This window comes from Pelodiscus sinensis, chromosome 4, assembly GCF_052426305.1.
Source record: "Pelodiscus sinensis isolate ZL-2025 chromosome 4, ASM5242630v1, whole genome shotgun sequence".
NCBI classification, from domain to species: Eukaryota; Metazoa; Chordata; order Testudines; family Trionychidae; genus Pelodiscus; species Pelodiscus sinensis.
Window position 1 is genome coordinate 50,709,821 of NC_143055.1, and position 11,542 is coordinate 50,721,362.

Sequence of the window (11,542 nt, forward strand, 5' to 3'; positions counted from 1 at the left end):
CCCAGCTGCTCTACCCCAGGCGTCCACAACAAAAGCCTGGTCTGCTGGGGGAGGGGCGCACTAGCTGCGCCTCCCCCCCCCCCCCCCAGCAGACCAGGGAGACCTGGAGCAAAGCCGCAGAGGCGGCGGGGTCCCGCGCCTCCAAGGCTTTGCTCCGGAGCAAAGCTGCAGAGGCGCGGGACCCCGCCGCCTCCAAGGCTTTGCTCCGGGTGTCCCTGGTCTGCTGGGGACCTCCCCCAGCAGACCAGGGACACCCGGAGCAGCTTTTCTCGCCCCGGAGGATGCGGTGGCGGGACCACTGCGCGTCTGGGTGGTCCCGCCGCCCGCGAGTTCCGGGGCGGGAAGAGCCCCATTTGTAAGTGTGGATCCGACATAGGTAGGATCCGCGTAACTCGGGGACTGCCTGTACTGTTATTCATTACAATTCAGTCCAATCACATGTGAAGGGAAAAAAAAAAACTGTTAAAAGTTGCTTGAACCCTCTTAAAGGAAAACTGTAGGAAATAGTAGATTTGAGACTTAAAGGACATCATTTGCCTGCCTTATTATCTCATTTTTCAGTGGAGCTGAGAGGACAGCTGCCTGTTATTACAGTGCACACCAGGAAATACTTCACTGCCAAACGGGAAAGAGCTAGTGAGGGATTAGCACAAAGATAGAATTCTTGCACCTGGTAGTCATGCAGTTAGATCTATCATTTTTGCTGCTTAAATCCTATTTACAAAGAAACAAAAACCAAACAAACAAGCCTTAATATCATTGTAATTATGATAAGTATTAGTGATCATTCTGCAGTTTTAGGACAGATTATATTAATTGCAAGTGGTTTTCATTTAATTTCAGTAATCTTTTATTGGGTTTACATAACTTTAATACATTTACTATTCTCAGTTGCATGTTTAAACTGTTACTAAAAATGTCGGATCAATACTTTATAATTAAGGCTGCTATTGTCATTAGAAATATTATGTAACAAGAGAGAGCTCACTTTTGTAAGGATGTTAAACACTACTTATTTTAAAAGATGGCAAATAATCTTCTATTCCAAGTGTAGCTTACTGTTAGCGTACTTAATTCATCTTCATCACTATCTTAATATAAAGGGAAAATGTCTAAATTCAAGCAAGTTGCTGGTATATTTATTGCATGTATTAAACATTACAGTGTTTTCATTAAGATAGATCTTAACTCGCTTGAAACATTAAGTAGCATTAATGGAAAGTCAGTATGTTAATCTATGAAAATGTTATCTATGTATATTAATGTTATCTATGAAAAGTTACTGAACACCAGATTGTCCCCTACCTATATATCCTGTGTTTAGAGGATACTATCTCTAGGAAGCCCCATGCCTGGAATTTCCTCTGAGTTATCCTTTTCTCCTTTTACCAACTTCACAGACCTTGCTTTTTCCACATAGAAAACTAGACCCTTAGCTACACAGGGTTCAGACTTATAAATATCACTATTGAGAGCATAAAGTGTTTCTCTTGTACAATTGCAGAGGGAAACAAATACGAAGGAAATAAGATTATTGATTATATTTTCTTTGATGAGCTACTTTCTTAAAAGTTAAGCTGCTGCACAACACATCAAATAACAATATCATCATAAATCACTTAATGGGATTCCAGATGAGTTAATAAATAGTGACCCACAATTTAGGAAAGGCTCACTTTGGTGATTTTCTTTTTGAGATAAATATTCAAACATCAAGCACTTAACTATACCCCAAAAATGGGTTAGAATAAGAGTCAGTAGAAATACCAAAAGTATTTGAATGGTGTCCCTAACACCTCTGTTTGTCTGGAAATGGGTGATCACGTGAGGATCACCTGTTATGTACCCTTCCTCTGGGACACCTGGTATTGGCCACTGTCGGCAGACAAGATACTGGGCTAGGATACTGGTCTGACTCAGTATGACTGTTTTTATGAGAAACCTTGTATATTTAAAGTGTGAAATAATAGCCACTGTTAGAAAATCTCAGTGTTTTTTTAGAATAAACTTTTGAGCAAATCCTTGGCAGAATAACAAAAGTATTAGTGCATCTAAAACTTCTTGAGCTAAACATAATTTACATGGAAGTATAGGTTGGACCTCCCTGGTCTGGCACCTTTGGGACCTGAACAGTCCCAAACCAGGAAATTTGCCACACCACGGGAGGTCAAGCTACTTTCTGGACTGTGGGGGTCCCTGGTGCCTGAGCTCCCAGCCCTGCTGCTGGCCCCATGCCTGGGGCCAGACTCCTTGGGCTGGGACTACAGCCTACACCACCCTGCTGCCACTGGGGTTCCTGGCTGGGGCAGGGATCCCCTTGGCCATCTAACGGCCTGCTGCCACCAGGGATTCTCCCCCCACCCCCACCCTGGCCGCTGCCGCAGCTGATTTTTGGCCAGGACCAGGGATTCCTCCCTGCTGCCACCAGGCATCCCCAGGCTGGGGCTCTCCACCCACCGCAGGGCCAGCTGAGGCTCCCCAGCACCCATAGGACTCCTGGCTGGCTTGTGCTCCTCATCTCTGGGACTCTCTGGTCCAGCAACATCCATGGTCCTTCCGGATGTTGCTGGACCAGAAAGTCCTGGATTTTGGAGGTTCAATCTGTACTTACAAAAGAGGTACCTGTTAGGAAAGTAGAACAGAAGAAATACTATGACAAGGAGAAAGCCCCTCTTTTAAAGGGTTAGATTTCAAAACAAACCTGCTAAGGAACTAGCTACCTAGTCTACAAAAAAGGTCACATATTATAGTCACCTCTGAGGATCCTTCAGGAGGAACCCAAGACATGTAAACAAAGCCACAAACGACATACCCTCTGTTTCTAGAGAACATCCATTGTACAGTCACCATTTCTTTCCAAAGGTGTAAAGGGAAGAATTAGCTCACCCATCCCTCTGTTCCGTATCACTGATCATAGCAGTGAGACAGAATCCCTGTCTGCCTGCTCATTGAGGGTTCGTGAGGAGTAACAGTAGTTCGAATTAGGAGCTTTAATTCGTACTACCTAGTCCGTGCTGCGTGTAGCAGTGGGCAGGTAGTTCGAACTATCAGGCATTTAAAAATGGCGGTGCCTGGGAACATGCAAATGAAGCCCAGGATATTTAAATCCTGGGCTTCATTTGCAAGTTCGAATGACTACATTAGCCACCTGTAGTTCGAACTAGGGTGGCAATATAGACATAGCCTTAGGCTCTGACAAACTAAACTGCATACTTGTGTATGCTAGCTGTGTCCTTTGCTTCCAATATTTGCAACTGGACTGGAATCTGACTCTGAAAGAAAATATTTTATTAACAACATCTTTTCTTTTGCTTGCTAAAACAAAATTAGTTATCTGTGACAGGATGCACCAGTCTAATTTTCTGGTCATGTAATTTATAATAATCAGCAACAGCAAAAGCAGAAATCTTGCACATGAACTCTAAAAGCATCTCTCTTGGCCATTGATAAGACAGGAATCTGTAATTTGCACTGGACAGAATGTGAATGACAAGCTGAACAGCAGTGTGTGTGTGTGTGTGTGTGTGTGCGTGTGCGCGCGCACGCGCTTGTTTAGGAGGGAAATTTGGGCATAGTGTTGAGTTTTAAACAAGACATGGTGTATACACAGAGCCAAAATGGTGAAAGTAATCCTTACAAGGCTTTAAAAAACCTCAACCAAATATTTGGTTAACCTTTGTGAAGTGGAGGTGTCCACCTCTAACTGTTTTTTTGAGTGCTGTTAATTTTGATTGGTTTGAGATTTGAAAGCAATTGGCAGACAGCTAAAATTTGAATCTGATGAAGTACAATTGGTCTGTTCACAGGATGTTTGGACAGGAAAATAAATATCTAAGCAGAATAATAAAATAATCTTGATGAAGCTAAGCCATCATGTCAACACAGGAAAAAAAGCAAACAGTGTTACTGAATTGATTGGAGCAAACAACATTTGAAAGAAGATTTGCTTTTGGAGGAGACCTCATATGTTTAGAAGTGTATGTATTTGATGACTTTCAGCAAATCACAGGCAGGTCATTTATACCAGGGCTGCCAATTCAGGAATACATTAGCAATATGCCAAAGACCAATGGATACACCCAATTTCCATAAATTGGAGCAGCCATTTTAATCCAGCAGCATGGTTGTGGAAACTATACTTCATAACATGCAGTGTTCCATGTTGGTCCCAAGAGGCCAACATTTAGAACTCTGACAGCTTCATTTATCCTGTGAACTTCACTTAGCAACCATTTGGTTCTGATGTAAATAAAATAATCCACTAAGCTCTCCCTCCTCACATACTTGAAATTCTACTAAAATGCAATTTAGACTAAATAAGAGGTAAGGTCTGGTACTATATACATAACTCAGTGTTACTCTACATAATTAGCTGGAATGTAACTCAGACCTGAATGCAAAAACCAACACAGTACCCTGTTTGTGTGAGCACTGGTAGAAATGTTTCTGATGGAACAGGTTTCAGTTGGAAAATGTTGATTCAGTGGAATTTAAACATTTTATGGGAATATGCCAGTTCCCTCAACAGATTACAGGGAAACCAGACCGACAGGAAAGCTAACTGGTGGACTGGCCAAACTGTCTGCCTATGGCCACCGTCTCTACCTGGTTTTCTAACAGTACACTTACCAGCCAGCCACTTGGCTAGCAGAAAACCCATGTCACCTGTTGCTCAGCTAACTCCTTGGCTTCCTAGCTGGTGGGTTCCTGGGCTGCCTCAGTGAGCTGGCTGGTGGGGGTGAACCTCCCTGGGCTGTTTGCCCAGCAGTCAGCAAGCCAGCCAGCTAACTCCTCAGCTGGTGTGTGGGTTGGTAGGCCCTGAAATGGATTTTTTTTTGCCAGAAATGTGCTGTCAATGTTTCATGCTGATGCATAACAAATTGGAACACTGACAACCTGTACATTTCTTGCAGAAATTTTCCATGGTGGCCAGTTTTGTAAGTAATAAAAGATGTTCGGAGTACTCTATTTTGTAGAAAAGGAACATGGGGATTCTACTGTTTCAAAGCCTTTGACCTTGTCTATACTTACACAGAGATTGACACTCCAGAGATTGATCATCTAGGGTTTGATATAGTGATCTAATAAGGACCTGCTAAATCAAATGTTGATGGCAATCCCATCAACCCCAGTACTCCACAGGGTCACGAGGAGTAAGGCAAGTCAGTGGGAGAGTATTTCTCCATCCACCTCCCATAGCAGAGATGCTGGAGAAATATGATTTAAGGTACATCAACTGCAACTATGCTATTCTCTTAGCTGGAGTTGTGTATCTTAAATCTAATTTTTTGCATAGTGTAGACCTGGCCTTAGAAAAATTACCAGAGAAGCCACCAAGTATGGCAATGGAGTCCTCTAGATTTGTTTTGTCCTTGGAAATTCATATACCTACCTAGACAATTCTATCAATCACCTTGTATCATGACCTGCATGGTAAACATTTAGTCTCTTCTGAAAAAGTGACGAGGAGTCCTGCAGATTCAGACTAACATGGCTACCCTTCTGATACTAGTCTCTTCTGACAAGGGGTCCTAAAGCACCTTATAGACTAACAGATGTATCGGAGCATAAGATTTCGTGGGCAAAGACCCACTTCGTCGGATGCATGTATCTTACATGCATCCGACGAAGTGGGTCTTTGCCCATGAAATCTTATGCTTCAATACGTCTGTTAGTCTATAAGGTGCTACAGGACCCCTTGTCGCTTTTGCAGATCCAGACTAACATGGCAACCCCTTTGTTACTAGTCTCTTCTGAGTTATCTCCAGATCTTGACAGCTAGCCAAACACATAGACTATCTTTAGCCAAAGGGCGGTTAGTGGAAAGATGAAAAAAACCATGCTTCTCTTGGTCAGATGGACTTCAATGAACTTTGAGACTTTCAGAACTCAGGTTCCCTATACATTTTTGGCTTTCTATTTAACAGCATGACCAATGTATGGAGATGAACTAGTGGAGAAAAAACAATGTGGGAGCATCAACCACAATGCCATGCTCCCAAAGTGCCTATTTCCCCAATAATCCCATAACTGATCAACAAATTACTTAGAGACAATGCAAGTACTGCTGCTACTCCACCTACAGATGAAAAGGCTATTTAGTCAGGTACCACGTGTTCCTGCGGCTTGTCTTATCTAACAAGGCCTCTCCTTATCAGCCAGTGAAAAGGCAGGAGAGGACTTCTGCTTTCAGAAAAAGGGGAAGGCAGTGTACCCACGGCACTCTTTTCCCCTGTAATTAATGCCTGTCTATATTTGTTCATAGGAAACAATGTTCCATTTAGGGTGACAAACAGTTGAGCATGGCAGTTGGTGAATGCTAAAGAAAACATTAAAGCAGAACCCATTTTTATTCCTCCATTAAACTAAGTTAAGTGCTCCTACTGCAGAACATCCATTGTATTGCCTTATAAGGGCTTTGAGATAGAACCTCAAGAAGATACAAAATATTCCACTGTACCTCATCCCAAACTTGGGAGAACTTTTACCTTCAAAAATACAGTAGACAACAAGAAAACAGTTCATAGTGCAATTAAAAATCCTGTTAGAAGTGAAGCTGATTAAAAAACTTGTTTATAGCAGAAACATGATACAGTACAAAGGGACAGAATTTTCTCAGAGTAAAAATGGTAAATAATAATGCTGCTGCAAAACCTGAAAAATGCCTTTGTCCTGAGCAGGCATAACCTTTGAAATTTCAGTTAAAAAAGAATATCCATGAATTTAAGATGAGGATTTTTATACTTTCTTGTTCCCTAAAATCCTCTTTTGTTTTACATTGTGAGTTGTGTTGTCTCTTACAAGGGAATCACAGGCAGGCAGTAGATTAGTACTTCTTTAGATGGTAAATTCCAGCCTATTTGAATTGTATTAAGCATTCTCTTTACTTCTGTGGGATTTGTCATAAATCTTGTGTAAATATACTTAGCACAACCTCAAAGACTGAAGTTTTTATTTCTCAGAGGGCTCAAATCGTTAAGCCTTAAAACTTCTCTTGTTTAAGAGAGATAAAGCAAAGGAATCTACTTGTCAAAACAAATATAGCAAAAAACCTGACTACAATCTTAGATATTATCTCAATGGGAAGTGGCACTCATGCTAGGCTTTTCAGTAGTATTTTCTTTGCCCAGGAGTGAAATCTATTATAGGAATTACTACAGTCTCCTAAAATGATAGCACCTCTAAGAAGTAAATGAATCCTATTCTCTTTCCCTCTGTCACCCATCCATTCTGCCTCTTTTAAATAGTCTTCAAAGTTTTCTTCAAAGGTCTCCATCCTATCTTTGTTGCCATGGTCGCTCACAGAGTTGAATCAACATTTTCAAAAGTAGTGACTGCTCTAAAAGCTTTGTTATTGGAACTACTGAATCAGTTCTGTGCCGACTAGAACGACAGAAGAGCAGTTCTTTTTCAGAGCAGTCTTTTTCAAATCAAGTTTACTCTGCACATTAAACTAATCTGAGGGGAAAAGAGACAACCATGTGCTTGCCAATGACAGGAGGCAAACTGTGGGAGGAATGATGATGACCCCATTGTCCCAGCTGCAACATTTGAAGCAACACAAAGGGTCGAGAAGATATGGCACTTCTATGACAACTTAAGATTTTTACTCCCTCTTTTTAGTCACACAAACTGAAAAAGACAGCTGCCTCTCCAAAAAGGAAGAAGAGTCAGGAAATGTGAAGGCTTCTGGGAATTAAAAAAAAAAAAAAAATCAGACTTCCTTCCCTTGCCCTCCCCAGGTGAAGCAAGCTGGAATAAGGGTGGTCAGCAATGGTGGATGGAGCTGACTGGGTCAGTCCCAGATAATGGATGTAGGGAGAACTCCAGGCAGCTTATTTATTTAAAAAATGTAAGAGATACACACCCTTTTCTACATTTTGCTTGAATGGAGCTTCTTGTGTCCATAAAGCCACTTCATTGTTCCCTTTCACATCTCTTCTTACAACTCTCCTTTGTCCTCATACCTACAAACCCATGACAGTGGGTGCCTGCTGGTGTGCTGAGACCACTACCAGTTACACTGACCAATAATGTCACATTATTTTCGTGTACACCCCAACTGCCAGTATTCATCTGGTGTTTGTTGCCTTCTACAGAGGTTGCAAATTCTCTGGGGCAGAAAATGTCTTTCTATTCTGTGTTTGCACAGTGCCGCACCAGGCTACTAGGTGCTCTGGCAATACAAATAATACATGAAGTGTGTGTTTGTCTTTCTTCTGAGAGGAGATGGGACATTTTCATCTTCATTTGATTTTCTTTCTGTAGCTGTCTCCTTTCCCTAATTCTGTGTCTTGTATCCCCTGTTCCTCCTTCAGATCTCTCCCTTTCTAGTTTATCCATCTGTGCCATTTGCCTTTCCAGTAACTTTCTTTTTATTCACCCTTCTCACATTATCTGTTTTTCCTTGATAGTAATCTTCTGACCTCTGCTTAAGTTTACTCTACCATTTTCTTGCCATTCTATGTCCCTACACCAATGACTTCCTTAATGCTGACCTGCTCCAACCACTTCTCCCTACATTTTCTTCTCTTTTTTCAAGTTTCCATAATTGGTTTCTCTTATCATCCCCAGGTGCTGGTGCTCTCAGAGCCTTGTCCTGTTCCTCCATCCCTTTATTTCCATTCACAACAACTCAGCTAGCATCTTGCACCTACCGCTCAATCAAAACCTGTGTCCTCAACAGTTTCCAACCAATCCATCCTGTATCCTGCAGGCCTTTCCTCCAGCCAATTGTGTTTCTGACTCCAACCCCTTATCCAATTGGACATTCTCTAGCCTCATCCCCTACCCCCACCTCCGAAAATCCAATTAATCCCGTGTCCTTTACTACCCAGCAAAGGAATCGAGTCAAAGCTCTTCAAGCAGCCATTTGATTGTCTATCATTCCCACCACGTATCTCCAGATGAGCCCATTGATTCTCTGGCACCTGTCATGGAATATAGTACTCACTGCTGGGCTGATGTCTCCAGCAAGTCATTCTAGGGATTAACTCATGAGGTCAGTTCCCCCTTTCATGCTACCATGATCTCTCTAAGAGGGTCTGCTGTTCCTTTTTCATCCCAGGAATCACAGTACCTTCTTTGTGACTCAGCCTTACCTCCAGGTGACTCACCCTCTTCCCGCCTTCCAGAGTAACAAACTCCAGTCTCCCTAGAAGTTGTAGGCAGCCTTCCCTTCCATTGCCTTAGTGCCACTCCCTCAATAGTTGCAAGGAGAACCCAGGGCACCCTCTACTCTGGGTTCCAGCTCAGGGCCCAACAGCTCAGCAGTTCTGGACTTTTCCACACTGCCCCTTCACTGGTCCTCTTCCATCCTGTCATGCCTTTCTCTCTCTGGCAGTACCAGCTTCAAATCATTTTCCAATGGAGTAACTGTTGCTTGCTTTCCTGCAGGCCCTATCTGATATCAGCTAACTGGCTTTATTCTGGCTTTGGCTGTTCCAACACAGCTGACCCTGCTTCTAATTAGTTCCCTACTTCCTGGCTCTTCCTCCAGGTGCAGCACGTAGAGTTAATAGGCCTGGCTACCTTAACCCCTTTCAGTCTTATGTGGGGTGGCTACTCCTCCACTGAAGCCCACAAAAAGATCAGTGTTTTGAGGACCCACTCACCCCCTTTTTATATTCCCTCAATCAAGATCAGTTTTCTTCTATTTTCCTGACCCTTTTTTGCTTCTTTTCATCTCAGCACAGGCAGAATCATCAAGAAGATTCCCTCTGCTGTCATCCCGGTCTTGGAAGTCCTATTCTTTCTAATGAGCTGCCTAACATTGTCAATGCCTTTGGCATCTGTGCGTTTTACATGACTGACAAATTAAAAATTACATATTCCCTGTATGTCCTCAGGCCTTTGAGCAAGAGGTGTCCATGCAAGAGGTGTCCATGCAATGGAAGCTGAGAGAAGGAGAAGTCAAATTCAATGTGGCAGGTATGTCACCTGGGCAGAGAAATATTCCAGGTGAAAGAGAACAGATCTCTGGCAAAAATGTTGTAGGAAAGAGGTAAAGGGTTAGCGCCAGCTCTCCTTACCAAAGCAGACTCATTAAATGCAATGGGACTACCCATGTGAGAAAGCCAAAAGCAGGGTTTGACCCCAAATCAGATTTCACTAGTTCATCACAACTTAGAATGGATGATAATCTCTGCTTAGGGATATAACAGTCAAATCCATTCTGGCATCTTCCCTTAGCTTCCAGTGTTTTTTTTCCATGGACACCTCTTGCTCAAAGGCCTGAGGACATACAGTGGATAAGTAGTTTTTAAATAGGTGGGGTCCATAGACCGAAATAGCAAGGGCATTTCAGGTCAAGACTGAGATGACTTAACAGTCAAGTTGTGAAGCATACACAACATAAAACTACATTATGCATGGCTCTAGCCTGCATTCATAGCTTGTTACGGAGTACCATGTTCAAACAATTTGAGAACACAGCAAACACAGCCTGGAAGGGATGATAAAGATTAAGAATGTATTATTTAGCATATCATGTGCTCAGATATACAGAGAATAGGGTCACATTGGGTATGTCTATACTACAAAGTTAATTCGAACTAACAGCTGTTAGTTTGAATTAACTTTCATAGGCGCTACACAGGCAAACCGCTAGTTCAAACTTAATTCGAACTAGCGGAGCGCTTAATTCGAACTAGGTAAACCTCATTCTACGAGGACTAATGCCTAGTAAGAATTAAGTAGTTCGAATTAAGGGCTGTGTAGCCACTTAATTCGAACTAGTGGGAGGCTAGCCCTTCCCAGCTTGCCCTGGTGGCCACTCTGGGCACAACCAGGGAAACTCGTCTGCCCCCCTCTCGGCCCTGGAGCCCTTAAAGGGGCACGGTCTGGCTATGGTGCCCGTGCCAGGTGCAAGCCTGCCAGCAGACCCTGCACCTGGCACGGCATGAGCCAGCCCACCTCTGCCACCCAGCCCTCCGCCTCTTCCCGGGACCAGGCTGGCGGCTCCCAGGAGCCTGCCTGGAGCCGCAAGAGGTGGGTGCCCGTCTGGTCTAGTGCAGAGATAGTGGACCTCATCCAGGTTTGGGGGGAGGCCTCTAACGTCCACGACCTCCGCACTAGGCACAGGAAAGCGGCCGTCTAGGGCAGGATAGCTGACAGCCTGGCCACCAAAGGCCACATGCAAACCAAGGAGCAGGTTTGCATGAAAATCAAGGTGGTCCAGTGAGACCACCGACCCTGAGCTTAGAACATAAGAACGGCCGTACTGGGTCAGACCAAAGGTCCATCTAGCCCAGTGGCCTGTCTGCCGACAGCGGCCCACACTAGGTAGCCTGGAGGGGATGGACCAAAGACAATGACCAAGCCATTTGTCTCATGCCATCCATCTCCAGCCTTCCACAAACAGAGGCCAGGGACATCATTTCTACCCCCTGGCTAATACCACTCCATGGACCCAACCTCCATGACTTTATCTAACTTCTCTTTAAACTCTGTTATAGTTCTAGCCTTCACAGCCTCCTGCGGCAAGGAGTTCCACAGGTTGACTCTTTGCTTTGTGAAGAACAACTTTCTGTTATTAGTTTGA